The sequence below is a fragment of the Camelus bactrianus genome, chromosome 35, assembly GCF_048773025.1.
Source record: "Camelus bactrianus isolate YW-2024 breed Bactrian camel chromosome 35, ASM4877302v1, whole genome shotgun sequence".
In the NCBI taxonomy this organism is placed as follows: Eukaryota; Metazoa; Chordata; class Mammalia; order Artiodactyla; family Camelidae; genus Camelus; species Camelus bactrianus.
Genome location: NC_133573.1, coordinates 16,489,666 through 16,504,716, shown reverse-complemented (window position 1 = coordinate 16,504,716; position 15,051 = coordinate 16,489,666). Strand labels below are relative to the sequence as shown.

Here is a 15,051-nt window from a genome sequence, read left to right as displayed (position 1 = left end):
TCAGAATCTTCACGGCATCACCTCCTGGTCCCTGCGGCTGACGAAGAGTCCCCAGGCACCTCATTCACGTTGCCAGTCCGTCAGTGAGCCCCTTCCCAGTATGTGCCTCTTTGTCGCCCGCACAAACCTTCTGTTTGCTTTCAGAAGATGGATCTACAATCGGGCTTTCTTTCCTGGACCCATGTTGAAAGTGACGCGGTAGATGTGAAATGAAACCACATGGCCTTGCCTTTGTGCGAACCATCAAAGAGAACCCCTCTCTGGAAAGAAAGAAATGGCCACAGTTGCCCTGCCTGGCTAAATGCATTCAGTGCTGACAGCATTGTCCAGGGGCTGAATTTGGCCTCGGGGGCCTCCGTCTGGGTTGCTGGAGGGAGTGTGGAACTTTCTGTAAGCCATGTGAATAGGAGCCTCCAGGCCAGCTGCGCACACCCCTCGCCGCCTCTGGTCACCCCTCGCAGGGGCCCTCTTTCCCTTGGCAGTGGAATCCGGTGGCATACAAACAAGGTCAAGGAGCTTTGTGAGTGAAAGAGGGACATTTGCAAAGGGAGAAAACCCCTGGACGGGGAGGAGCAGAGGAAGGGTGAAGTGCACGGCTGGGGAGGTGATGTCACCCTGGGTTCTCACAAAGGCGAGTGTGGCCTTTTCTTCGGGGAGAGAGATGACATCACCCTCCTGAATGGGGTCTGGCTCCATTTGATCCGCCTTTCAACTATTAACGAGATTTCTCAGGACTTGAGGGTTTTTTTTTTCAGAAATCGGCTCCGGGTTTCTAAAAAGCATGTCCAGGCCCTCCGTGGCTGGCTCGGTTTGGACGTGGGCCAGCGCCTTCTTGATGACCTGTGGACGTGCAGTCCTGTAGCAAAGCACTCATCAAAAATAAATCTTTCGAGCTCTGGCAAAGACCCTCCTCCAGGTCAGCAGCGTTTCTCGTAAACCGTCCCTCAGTTCTCTTCCCTGACATGGTCATTTCCATAGCCTTTGCTATTGTCGGTCTTTCAGGGGAATTCCTTCCAATCTGTCATTTTTCTTCCTTTTTCTGACTTAGAGTACGTGTGCTGGGGCTTCTGGGAGGTTCATTCTTCGAGGACAAAGGGTTTATCTTTTGTGATTCCTCATCCATCCGACGGCCTTATACGTGGATGCTGGGTACCCACCTCCCCCGTGGGGTGTGAGGGCCGGTAAACTGGGCCAGGCGGGGGGATTTGTGGGCCTCCCTCCAAACAGCAGACAGTTTGCATTGTGCGTGGTGTGACAGCGATTCCTCGTGGCCCCTGGGAGCAGATGTTCACTGAGGACGTGTCCTCATTCAGTCATGCGTTCCAGCAACCACCCAGCATATATTTATTCACAACCAGGTTCTGGGCTTGGTGTTTATAGAATACAGAGAGCATGTTCATCTGCTCAGGCAGCCATAATGAAATACCACAGATGGGGGGCCTTAAACAGCAGAAATTAATTTTCTCACAACTCTGGAGGCTACAAGTCCAAGGTGTCAGCAGATTTGGTTTTTCTGGAGGCCTCTCTGCTTGGCTTGCAGGTGGCGGCCTTCTCGCTGTGTGCTCACCTGGCCTTGCCTAGGCGGCTTACTGCCATCCCTGTGTGTGCCTGGATTTCCTCCTCATATAAGGGGGCGAGTCAGATTGGATGAGGGCCCTGCTCTAGGAGCCTCATTCTGACTTCATCACCTCCGTAATAGCCCACGTCCACACACAGTCACATTCTGGGGTACTGAGGGTCAGAGCTTCAATGTGACAATTCAGGCCACGTCGGAGGAGGAGGAGAGAGTGTCCTTGATTGTGGGAGTTAATCATGCAGTTGTGGAGTCAGAGAGGTAAGCCTGGTGTAGAATCCATCACCCGTGACACTGTGGGTGCCCGGAGGAGGCTCAGGATAGCCTCAGGGAGTTTGAGAGGCCCTCCAGGCAGCTAGGGTACTTGAGCTGAGTTTTAAAGAGTAAACAAGAATCCACCAGCCAGACAGCTATCTGGGAGAGGAAGACATTTCTGAGTAGAAACAGGAGGGATTTCAACAGGCAGTATTTCAACTAGAGCAAACATCCTCAGTACCAAACCCAGGGGGTGGAGGCTGATTCTTGGGAGGCTGAAAATATCGTATGCTTTCTGTATAAGCACAGACGTATACAGTGCATAGCAGACACATAGTATATCTGTGATATGCAATTTTTGGAGCAATTGGGGAAAAAAATATTGAAAAAGCCTCCTTAGAAGGGCAGTAATGGACAAACAATTGAGAAATCATGAGCTAAAGGCAAGACAGAAGTCGAGGCAGGGCAGATGGTCAGAGACCAGCTGATAAGAGGCATTGCAGGAGTTTTATTTCCTGTTATCTCTCCTGAGCCTGGCTCCTGCGCCTTGCAAAAGCTCACAACATCTTGGAGGTACAGTGCTCACAATGAAAGTGATTTTTGAACTGTGGTCAGCCAAGCATCCGGGGCACGCTCAGAGGGCCAGGCTGGGAATCACGCCGTCTGGTCCTCATCTCGGGGAGAGACTTTTCTCTCGGCTGGTGACGGATTAATCGCATGGTGTCACTTCCTGCTGGGCGGTGACAGGTCGAATGCACAGAGAAAGAAATGATAAAATACCTCTCCCACTCTGCCTGGGAAGTAGCTGCGTCTGTGATCGAGGATGTGTCCTTTGTTCAGTAAATCTGTAAGCAGTCTCTTGGTAAAAACGAATAGACTCCTGTGGTTGTTTGTTTATGTACTGTAATAAAAAAATAAAGAAATCTTGTTCAGTTTGGGTAGAAACGTAAGTAAGAGAGAAGCTTTTAGGAAACATTAGTTCTGTGTAATTTAAGTTATTCCCTTAACTGCCAACGGGGCTTTCTTCCACATTTATTCCTGCTGTGTCTTGACTTACTCATTCTGACCACTTCAACCCGTTTGATATTTTGACCTTTCATCTCTGTGTTACTCTTAGAGGATGCTTAAGCAGGGAGACTGACAGGGAGGAGAGCCTTAATGCAGAACCAAAGCACAGAATTCTGTGTGATGATGCAGTGTCTGATCTTTATTTAAGGCAAATTCTCACTTAACATCTCTTTTGCAGAGAAGTTCTTCATGGATGATGCTAATAAAAAAAATCTGCTTATAAATTAACTCACATTTGTAAAATTGGGATGATAACCTACTCAAGGAAATCATGCAGCTCCTTCTGCTGTGGCTTCACAAATTTCCTAGCAAGGTCCTAGTAATTGGAGGCACCGTTCAACAGATATTAGCAACCGACAATATGCAGACATTTCAGGATGAAGGGAAAAGCTGAATCCTGACATTATCTGCCGCCTTGACGACAACAGAAAATATATGTACACACAGTTGACCTTCACTTCATGTTGGCTCTGAGTCTTGTAACCAGTGGCGACCTTTTCCAAGTCTGGCATCCCAATTCCCATGTTGCTACTGTTTGAGAAAGTCTGAGCTGTATTTCCACTGCCACTCTTTGAAACAGTGCTACAAAGAAAAAAAAAACCCTCAAATCACCATGACATTCCCCAATCATATATTACACAATTTCTGTAGTAGTCCTTGAGATTTGGGCCAAAAGAGAGGCTTTCTTGAATTTTCTGTTTGTGTTTTGGTCCCTTAGCAACAGCACCCCTGATAGACTCACTACATACTTTCCAGGGGATTCCACACTTTTTCTGCACACCATGAAAAAAGAAACCATGCATTTTTTTTTTCAAGTTTCGAATTTCGTAGCAGCCCAAAATGACTAAACCAACACAGAATAAGCACAATGTTTACTGCAGAACATTCCTTTTTTTTTTTTTTTTTTTTTTGCCCCCAGAGATTTCTCTCTATGAGTGTTTACTTAACTATTTGCCAGACTTATCTCTAACAGTATGTAACCAAGGACTTGTGTTCTGTATATTCAGAGAAACTAATGCCAGCCTTCAGGGGCACTGATGCAAAATGAAGAGTGAATCTCTGGTGTAGGAAAGTAACCACATTCTAGAAGATTTAATCTGGTTCTATATTTTCTATACAAGTGATGACGTTGATCTACTTTGTCCCTGATTTTTTTCTCCTTCTAATTATACTTATAGAATACTCAGGGGCTAAATAATGTGTATTTTACTATCTAAATGTACTTTTAAATTCAACTTAAAGACATTAATGATGCTACAAATAAAACCACATGGCCACAAAAAGAATGAGCAAAAATATAATTTAAATGCTTGGTGCCCTGATTTAATTGGCATCTCATTTGTTATTACTGGACCAAGTAATTATTTAAAAAAATATTGATGTTAAAATTTTCAAAGAGTTGATGTTATTTTACCACGTGCCGGCCCTTTGGTTAGCACTTTGAAAATATTTCTCCAGTCTCCTCCTAATAATTCTCTGAAATAAGAATTGTCATCCCCATATTGTGAATAAGAAAAGTGAGGAAGGAGTCTTAGAGAAGTCAAGTAACTTCCCCAAACTCCACAAATGATGGAATGAGGACCTGCAACCAAGTGTGTGGTGTCTAACTCCCAAGCCTGTGTTTCACACAGCTGCTCTTGGTCTAAAAGCAAATCATTTCCCCCCACAATTTTTTCCTGCAAAAGAGATTAAGTGATATTGCATTGCAGAGGTCAGAGCTTATAGTAGGTAATTTTGCAACTGAATTCCCACTGAGGATAATGGATGTTTTCAAGTTAATATATGCTGTCCTTCCCAAGTAAATAATGTTCCAGTTCCAAGGTCTCCCCGCTAAATTGCACAGTTCAGTCTTTCTTCAGGTGTCAGTAGCAATGATGGGGGCAGCTCACTACTTGGCAATGAGTTCAAAATAGCTTGCTATCTGTCCTTCAACAGGACAGATAAAGCTTTATCACTCATTTATAAAGGTGCTTCCTCTGGAGTTGCTATGCATGGTTGATGTAATTGTGCACTTCGGAGCCGGGATGGACCACAGAGATCATCCCATCTGTTACCATGGTTTAGTTATGTAAACCAGCTTGCAGGAGAAGTTATAGTACAGTGAAGCGTGAAAGGAGAACCCCCTAGAATAGACTGGTTTGGCTGGAGGTAAGTGGCGGGGCCAGAGTGGAGCACTTGAGGGTTTGGTCAGCGTAGGAGCCCAGCCGGAGAAGACCTGGGCTGGCTGGGCGTCCATGGCATTGGTCCTGCGAGAGACCTGTGTCCCTGGTATTATAACCACAGGACATAATCTCATGGCCCAGGCTTGGACAGAGTTCGGAGGGTCAGAGGATACCACGACAGTGGCACGATGCTGCCCACATCCGTCCATTTGTTGATATGGAGCAACCTCGCTGTGGAAGAAAGATCGGGGGTGGGGGGAAAGGTGAGAGGAGGAATTGGGGGTGGGCGGAGGTGAGTGATGCACAGGGGAGGCTCCTGAGCTTTTCCCTGCAAGAGCACTGAGTACCAAAGTAGTTACATTGAAAGAAGACAGGATTAGAATGAATGCTTTTAAACAGAAGTAAGAGTATTGAACTTGGAAATCATGTAGTGAGAACACGTTTCCTCTGTCTTTGCCTATTTGGGAGATTGCATGAAATAGCTATTAGCAGTCTTATTCATGACTACTTATCTTAGGGGAAATTAGTCCAGCTGCCTGGGTCTCATTGCATTTCCTTGGAAGATATTTTTTATATATTTTTGTTAAGAAGTCTAATAATTTCAAAAATGTCTAAGAGAAAGAGAATGGTTGATTGATTTCTCTTGAATTGTAAGCAAAATATTTCTACCAGGAAACCATTTTTTTTTTAACTTGGTTGGAATGAATAGGTTAGATGAGAAAGGATATAGTTAATCAAAATGAAAAGATGGTAAGATCAACTGTACTTCTCTGGGTCAAAATGGAACACTTTTATCCTTTGATATACAGGAAATTAAAATGTATGCTATGTGAAAAGTCCTAAAATAAAAGTACATTGAGTCCATTTCTCTTTAATGGTTACTAAGGTGAAACACTCAGATTTAGGACATCTCAGAGAGTTTGATGGCTATGGTAATCCCAATTTTGAATATTAATATGACATCTTATATAGTAATTTAAAAGTCATTTTATAACTATGAATAGCATTGATTTTTGAGTTCCTTGTATCCTTGTATCTATTTTCCAAGTCATTAACTTCACGTTATGACCTTATTATTTCATTCTTTTTTTTTTCTTTCCCTACCATTGAAAATAGGTAACGCTATGCCATATCCATTGCTGTAGGAAATACAGTTAGACAAAATGATTATCACAAAGTCTCGGACTGGAGTGAATTCCTATGGAAGATGAAACTTTCTAAACACTCAGCCTAAGCTCCTGAGTTTTCTTCTCCTAATGTGACACCTAGGCCAAGTTTGTCTCTAGTTTTCTCAACAATAGACTTTTCTGAGTCTGAATGTTTGTGTCCCCTCAAAATTCATGTGTTGCAACCTAACCCCTAAGGTGATAGTATTAGGAGTGGTGCATTTGGGAGGTGATTAGGTCATGAGGCTGGGGCCCCATGATTGGGATTAGTGCCCATATAAAAGAGGTCCCAGAGAGCTCCTCACCCTCTCTGCCAGGTGAGGTCTACCACCCAGAAGAGTGCCCTCACCCTCACTTCCTAGTTCTACTGTAACAAAGTGCCACAACCGGGTGGCTTGAAACAGCAGAAATTTACTCTTTCACAGTTCTAGAGTCTAGAAGTCCAAAATCAAGGTGTGAGCAGGGCTATTGCCTCCAAGGCTGTAGGAAAGAATCCTTCCTTATCTCTTCTAGCTTCTGTTGGGAGCTGGGAATCCTTGGCTTTCTGTGACTTGTGGATGCATAACTTCCATCTCTGTCTCCATATTCATATGGCCTTCTTTCTTTTGTATGTCTGTGTCCCAGTCTCCCTCTTCTGTAAAAGATACCGATTATATTGGATTCCAGTCCCACTCTATTCCAGCACAACCTCATCTTAACTTGATAACAGCTCCAAAGACCCTATTTCCAAATAAGGTCACATTCAGTTTCCAGGTGGACATGATTTCTGGGGGACACTGTTCAATCCAATACAGGAGGTCCTGCAGCTTTGACAACTGTCTCCTCTTCTGAGGTCACCATGCTTTGCCTTCTTTCTTTTCCTCTAGAGAATGTCACATTCTTTAGCCTTTACATTAATGGATTTTCTTCTCTTATTTCATCTCAGTGATTGCTCCAGCATGTGTCCTCACAGGATCAGTGCTACGCCACAAAATCCCCCAGAAAATCAATCTGCAATTCCTTAAAATCAGACAACTTTGGAGGCCCCACTCATGGTTTTGTTGTCAGAGGGGACTGTTGACCTGATTTTAGTCTTCCCTCTTAGGACCGATACCTGTCACATCCCTTTCTCTTATCCCCCAGGAGTGTGGCATGCATTTTTAGACTATTGGGGAGTTAACTGGTAAAACCACACCAGGAATTGCTGGCTTTTTATGGTTCTTATATATGCCATAGTCACCGTTAGACAACTCGGCCTTTTAAAGGAGCTCATATTTGTCTCCAGCTCCATTCCACCCCAACCTGAAAGTTTCTGGTCAAAGTTGTTTTAATTACATTATTTGTATGTCTCATAGATATGTCAGAAGTGAGGCCTATGGACTCCAGGAAACAGTTCAACATTGTTTTGGGATGGATTTTCCCACGTTCTGAGCTCATGGTTACCATTTCACATTGTACCTGCCCCATCCCTTACTCCTTTTATAATTAAAGTATAGTTGATTTACAATATTGTGCTAGTTTCTGGTGTACAGTGAAGTGATTCAGTTAAACATATATATGTGTGTGTATATATATATAAAATGCTGTTTTACATTCTTTTCCCTCATGGTTTACTACAGGATACTGAGTGTAGTTCCCTGTGCTGTACAGTAGGACCTTGTCATTTATCTATTTTGTATATAGTAGTTTGTATCTGTTAATCTCAAACTCCTAATTTATCTCTCTCCACCCTTTCCATTTTGGTAACCATAGTTTGTTCTCTGTGTCTGTGAGTCTGTTTCTGTTTTGTAAACAGGTTCATTTGTGCCCTATTACTCTTCTAGAAAGAGTCTTTATTGGTAACTTCTCCCTGGGACCCCAGTCCCTTCACTTTCTGCCCTTCTGCATGACAGAGGGAAATTGGTCTAACCAGTGAGTCACCTCTCAAATTTTCACTGAAGAGAAAGTTTTTATTTTTAAATGGTAGAAAAACTATTAAAATATAAATCATTTTATGTCATTTTAATGAATCATATGAGCATCATTATTTCTCATGTTTAAAATGTATGTTTTTTATTTTACTTTTTTTACAATACGTTGGCTTTTCATCTTCTCTGTAACGTTTTTTCATTGGCCACTGACTTCTCAGGCATTTCCCTCAGAAGTTAGAGGATAAGGTTTGAAGATGTCCTGTTTGGGTCCGTTCCCTGCCTTCTCCTCCAGCCTCAGTGGGCTCTGGCCACGTCACTTCCAAGCTGGCAGCCCTCCCAGCACTGTTGGTTTATGGAACGAAGTTTCAGGAAAATGCCAAGTGTAAGGAGGTGATGCATTTGGCCAATTGTAATCGCAGGAAATACAGGATGTGCTTTTAAAACGTTGTGCCTCTAATTCCATTTAGCCATTTCATTGCTGGTTTGCTTTTATTAAAGCTCTTTTATTAAAAACAAAGCAAAACAAAACACACAAAAACAAACTACAGCCACCCAAAATCTTAAGGATCGAATGTAAGCAAATGATGTTTTTTGTTGTTCTGGAATTTTATAATTCATTGCTGGTTTTACAGCAAACAAACAGATAAAAACAAAAAAACAAAAAACAAACAAACAAAAAAAACCCCTCAAAACAGTGTTAGAAGTTTCTAACTTTCTTCCATGAAAAAGATATAAGTTATCTTCACAAGTAAGTAGGGTTAGCAACAACTTTTAACTCTTTCTTGTTACGAGTTCAGTAAATCAATGTGCTTCCTGCAGATAAGGTAAGCGCTTCCTTTCAGCTGACAACTGGGAGTTGGAGAAAAACAGAACCAAACAGATTATCAGTCACCATAGTACTGAAAGTTTTATAAAGATTAACTCACTGAAACTGAAAAAACATGTGATTCTCTTCAGAACATTATTTTATTCCGGTTCGGCTGATGTCTAAGAACGTTAATATATTAGATTTTGTCAGATTTGCCTCAGATTAAGTGAAAAAAACTTTTGCTTCATTTATTTCAGGTTGCTATGGTGATTTTTTTTTTTTTTCCTCAGTAGATGGACAGGACAGTAATGAGGGCAGTGTTCAACACTGCTGCTCCAGGGCCTGAGGGCTGAAATGCCCAACAAGCCTAGTGGAGAGAAGACAAAACTGAGAGTAGGGGATCGGGGTGGGAGGGGTTGGCCCCAGATCTGCTGTTCACTATGTGAGTTACAAGTCCAGCAGTCATCCTGAGCCTCACTTTGCCCATCTCTAAAATGGGTCTGCTATGATCATTCTTGCCTACCTGATAGAGTGGTTATAAATTTCAAATAAGATAATGTGCTCATTAAAAGCCCTTGGGAAAACTGTGAACTACCATGCAAATAAGAACTAACTTTATTGTAGCTTCATGAACAATTGATTTCTTATCTCCCATCAGCTATTCATGATGGCTCTTTAGCTGGTCCCGAAAATTCCAATTCTAGCTCCAAGTCTTTCTCAAATCTCATTCTATATCTAGATGAACTTTTGTTCAGTTGTAACACACAACATATATGGAGTGATTGTCATATGCAAGGCACTTAGCTAAAAACCTTACTTTGTTTTTTTTTTTTTGTTTTTTTTTTTTCACTTAATCAGTGTCACAACCTATTGAAGTTAAGTACTGATACTGCAGATGAAGACATTGAGGATTAGAAATTTTAAGTTAGTTACCCAAAGAATAGCACAGTCAGGATTGGAGTCTGTTTGTCCTTTGCCATGGCCTGTGCTTTACTTGGTGTGTTATTATATTTCCAAAAGGTTTGCAACCACACATGCAGATTGTGTAACTCTGAAATCATGTCATCTCCTCCATGAAAATCTCTCACCCGTTGGGTGCGAAGAGCCACTGTCTCTATTTCTTCTAAATACGTGTCCCTCAAAACGTTTTATTCATCACTCCATTGTAGACACGTTGGTTAGTATTTTCAGCATTTAATTATTTTCTTTATATAGACTCCTGAAATGCTTTTATAAATCATTGTCCTCTATTTTAGCTGACTGAAGCCCAGTTATAGAAAATTCTCTGTTTCTCTGCATTTTATTATTCATTCAACCAGACAGGTCATATGATGATGACAAGGATTTGGGGAATTTAAGCATCACCTACTGTGTCTTTCCTGATAACTATTGGTTGAAATAACTTCTTTCATCTCCATCCTTGTCAATCTTCCATCTCTCTTTCCTACCCTTCCTGTGACCACTTGGTCACTCACCCAAGATCACAGACATGGCTGACAAGGATATGATTTTTTTAAATTATTGCATAGCCTGCTAAATGTGTTTTTTTCTCTTTTAGCAGTTTCATTTGTTTTAATATTTAATATTGGTTTCTGCACTATTATTTCTACTCTACATGAAGTGAAGACACCTGAGATTTTTCCAGAAGCCTTGTTGTTTCATCTTCAAAACAGGCAGATGGATTTTGAAACAGAATTGTTTTTTCTGTGACTCATTCAGGAGAAACTGTATTTTAACAAGAGACTGTCAAGCCCTGAATCCCACACCAAGGGAGAGAGTGCAGTGAACTATAGGGAATTATAGTTGTTCTTGGCTTTCATTTATAATTTAAAAAGCTCAACTGTTGGTGTGAACTTTTAATTTTTCATTATTACCATAATTATAGAATTCCAAATTCATGTTCTAATGTTTCACTGTTAGCTTAATAACAGCTTGAATTTATGAAACAAATTATCAAATTCATTATATATATATTTTGTATACATATATATATTAATTGAACTATAGCCAGTTTACAATGTTATGTCAATTTCTGTGTACAGCACAATGCTTCAGTCATACATGAACATAGATTCATTTTCATATTCTTTTTTACCATAAGTTACTACAAGATATTGAATATAGTTCCCTGTGCTATACAGTATAAACTTGTTGTTTATCTATTTTATATACATTAGTTAGTATCTGCAAATCTCAAACTCCCAGTTCATCTCTTCTTACCTCTTTCCCCCCACCGGTAACCGTAAGTTTGTTTTCTACGTCTGTGAGTCTGTTTCTTTTTTGTAAATAAGTTTGTTAGTCTTTTTTAAGATTCCACATGTAAGTGATATGTATATTTTTCTTTCTCTTTTTGGCTTACTTCACTAAGAATGACAATCTCCATGTCCATCCATGTTGCTACACGTGGCATTATTTTATTATTTTTTATAGCTGATCATTACATAATTAATTTTTTGGTTGATAGAAGTGTTCCTAATTATGTTATGAACATGTTTTTCTTTGTCACTTAGAGCAGAGAAAAAAACAGACGTCATTCATTTTTTTCAGTTTTATAAGGTGTATTTTGACATAATTTTTTTTGCCTGATACCAAGTACACATTTATTATAGAATCTCAATATCTAAGACAAAGAAATGATACCCAAGATACCCAAGAGAGTGATGCACAGCTAGGGAAATGCTGATAAAAGTCCTCATCTGTGGACTGAAATTAGTACTAAATGAGAATTATGCCAACATCATACTACTGAAACTAGCAAATTCTGAAACATCTTCTCACAGCTCAACATGATGATTCATTTATTCTTATTTATAACTTACCATCAATTAGCATGTGAAAGATGAAATAGAGTTCACTGTTTTTTCAGGTCAAAACTTATTGAAATTATTCTTTGCAAATTGCAGGAAAAGCAAAAAGAATTTAATGATCTGCAGGAGGGCATGTGGAAATAACACTTTTTGAAATAACTTATTTTTTTTTCTGAAAAGACATTGAATAACCTGTTTTCTATAGCACTATTTGTACTATGCATATGCTCAATAAATATTGATTGAATCAAGGAGTAGGAATTGAAAAGTTCTTTTTTATCTCTTTGAAAAAATAGAAACACAAAGAGGGAGTTAAATTTCTATCATAATTATCAGAATTAATTTTATTTTTCAGTACTTCATAGTTTTTACAGCAAAATAGCCCTAAAATGAACTTATTCTATTTTGCATTTGATGTGAACTTTTAAATCAAAATTGTTACCTTTGGATATAATAAACCTCAGAGGTAGTGAGAGTGTGCAAGGATAAAAAGAAAGCCTCAAAGAATTTTCAGGTTCCAATAGTTTCTTTCACTCCTCACAACCACACAATATTTTTTTCTCCAAAAAGGTATGGCTTTTAATAATACTGGAATTTCTCTTTAGGAGACACACACATAAGTGTTATTCATGAGAATAAAACATGGCATACCTAAAAATAAAACTGCGCCTTGTTTTCTTATAAACCTTGTTTGTGTTGGTTTTACATCTTAGGGAAAAGTACACTGTGGGTCTCCAGAGCTGTAAGTGGCTAAATAAAACAAGTAGTATCATTTTTCAAAGCATCCCTGACTGCCAACAATCTGATTATCATTCCAGCTTACAGTGACTAGTTTAAAGGTACTACTATCCTGTTGCTTGCAAAAGAATTTACAGGGAAACCTAAAACAACTGGAAAAGACAATGGAAAAATGCTATACAGAATTTTAGATGAATCAACTATGATAAAAAAATGGAATTCGATTATCTGGTGAACTGAAGCTAAACAGAAATGCAGAGATGAGGTATCCAAGCTGGCATTTCCTTGTTCTCTTTTATATGATGTGGCTACAAAGTTATTTTCCTCCAAAGATTTTTTTTTTCCCCATTGGATTATCTATTTGGTAACAATTGATACTGAGAACCCTAGGAGCTGAAAATGTGGGTTGAAAAAATGGGGGTAACAGAATGGCTTTGCTTATACCTATAATGTATTTTAGTAAAAAATGCTACATCTTAAAATAATCTGTATTGGCCACTGTGAGATACTCCTGCAAGCATCATTTGATGGAATGTACTGTGACTGGTGTCCCTCTGGGCGTGTGCAGCGGTGTTAAGGACATACACAATCTGTGCTGATTTTGGCTTCAGGATTATTTTCCATGGATTGTTGTAGGAGGAAAATATTTTCTAATCTTCATGGAACTTATGTGGTTTTTTTTTGTTTTGTTTTTTTAACATTTGCCACAGTCTGTGAACCATGACAACACACCTAAGTTTAAATAGCTTACTCTCAGGACTTTAACCGGAAATAAAAGTACAAACTTTATAAGAAAGATATTGCCCAGTGCAACAAATGGAAAGTCTGAAAACACAGAGGTTTTCAAACAGACGCAGGAAACTGGCAACTCAAGAAGATGGTAGCATGTGGAACAGGAATCAGGTTTCTTTACCCAACCAAGAGTCTTCTTAGAATTCCTACCTTTTTTCAGTTAAGTGGAGATTCTACATGGAGACTCTGTCTTTTGAACTTTAAAGACCTTTTTTTTTTCTTACTCCCTGTACGGATGGATTTGCGTAAGTTGAGTAGTAGACATGACCACAGCTTTAGCATCTTACGTTTTAAGTCCTATTCATGTGAAAGTGCACATACATTCACAATGCAGCAAGGGGGCACTGTGATTCTTAAACATGAGAAACCGTGATGCGCAGTTAGAGAAGGTGCTTGGAGGAATTACCAACCAACAAAGAATATTCTGAAACAACAGAAAAGGAAAACCGGATATGTTAATAGAACAAACCATGTTTTTTTAATCATCAGAAATTGCTATTGGAAAATAAGATAATTTATCTTTTTTTTCTGATTTTATCTTTACTTTTTTTCTAATTTTGTCTTCAGATTTTACTTCTTCCATAAATTTTTCTGTCTCCCCATTCTAAAATCTCTGAATTCCTACAAACTATAGAGTCAGTAGAATATAGTAATTAAGTGCTCTGGCATGGCCAGATTGCATTGGATTGGTCTCCTGGCTCCATTACTTACAAGCCAAGTAACCTTGGAAAAGCCACTTGACCTGTGCTTGCACTGATTTACTCATCTGCAAAATGCAGGCAGTAATAGTACTTGCTTCATGTGGCTATCATAAGTATTAAAACAGCAAATGTCTAAGCACTCGGTAAGTGGTGGCAGTGTTTCACTGTGTACCACATGCTGTAGCATTTGATTATTTGTTTTAATGATTTGCCTTAATTACTTTCTAAGGCATGACATCTAAACATTCGTAAAACATGCTGTAGTCTTTTCCCACGATTTGGGTTTTGTATATCAGGTTTTTATTTGTTTGGTTGGTTTTTAGACATAAGTTCTCTGGGTCAGGACCTGTATCATTTTTGCTGCTGTTGTTTGTAGTAGACTTTATTTTTTAGGAGAATTTTGGGTTCACAGCAAAATTGAGTGGAGGGTGGGTTTCCCCTGTATCCCTGTCCCCACCTGGCACTGCCTCCCCCGTTATCAACAACCCCCACTAGAATGGAACATTTGTTATGACTGAGAATCCTGCATTGACCCATCATTATCACCCAAAGCCCATAGGTTACATGAGGGTTCACATCTGATGTTGTACATTCTGTAGGTTTTGATGAATGCATAATGATGTATGTTCACCATTATGGTATCACACAGAATAGTTTCACTGCCCTAAACGTCTTCTGCACTCTGCTTGTTCACTTCTCCTTCCCCTCCAGCCCCTGGCAACCACCGATCATTTTACTGTCTCCATAGTTCTGCCTTTTCCAGGATGTCAGATAGTCATAATGATACAATGTGTAGCTTTTTCAGACTGGTTTCTTTCACTGATTGGGATGCATGCCTATTTCCTGCAGGTGTTTTTGTGCCTTGACAGCTCATTTATTGTTAGTGCTGAGTAATGTCCCAGAGTCTGGATGCACCACAGTTTATTTATCTAGTTCAGGTACCAAAGAACATCTTGGTTGCTTCCAAGTTCTATAAGTCTGCTATAAACATCTGTGTGAAGGTTTTTGTGTAAAAAAACCCTACTATATATATATACACACACACATATATATAATTTTTATTGAAGTAAAATCAATTACAATGTGTCAATT

General features: G+C 39.7%; 1 protein-coding gene across 1 annotated transcript in view; it reads left to right on the top strand.

Moving 5' to 3' along the window:
• The window catches only part of CUBN (cubilin), a 273,800-nt gene that overhangs the window by 100,677 nt on the left and 158,072 nt on the right, over positions 1 to 15,051 (top strand). The window lies entirely within an intron of this gene.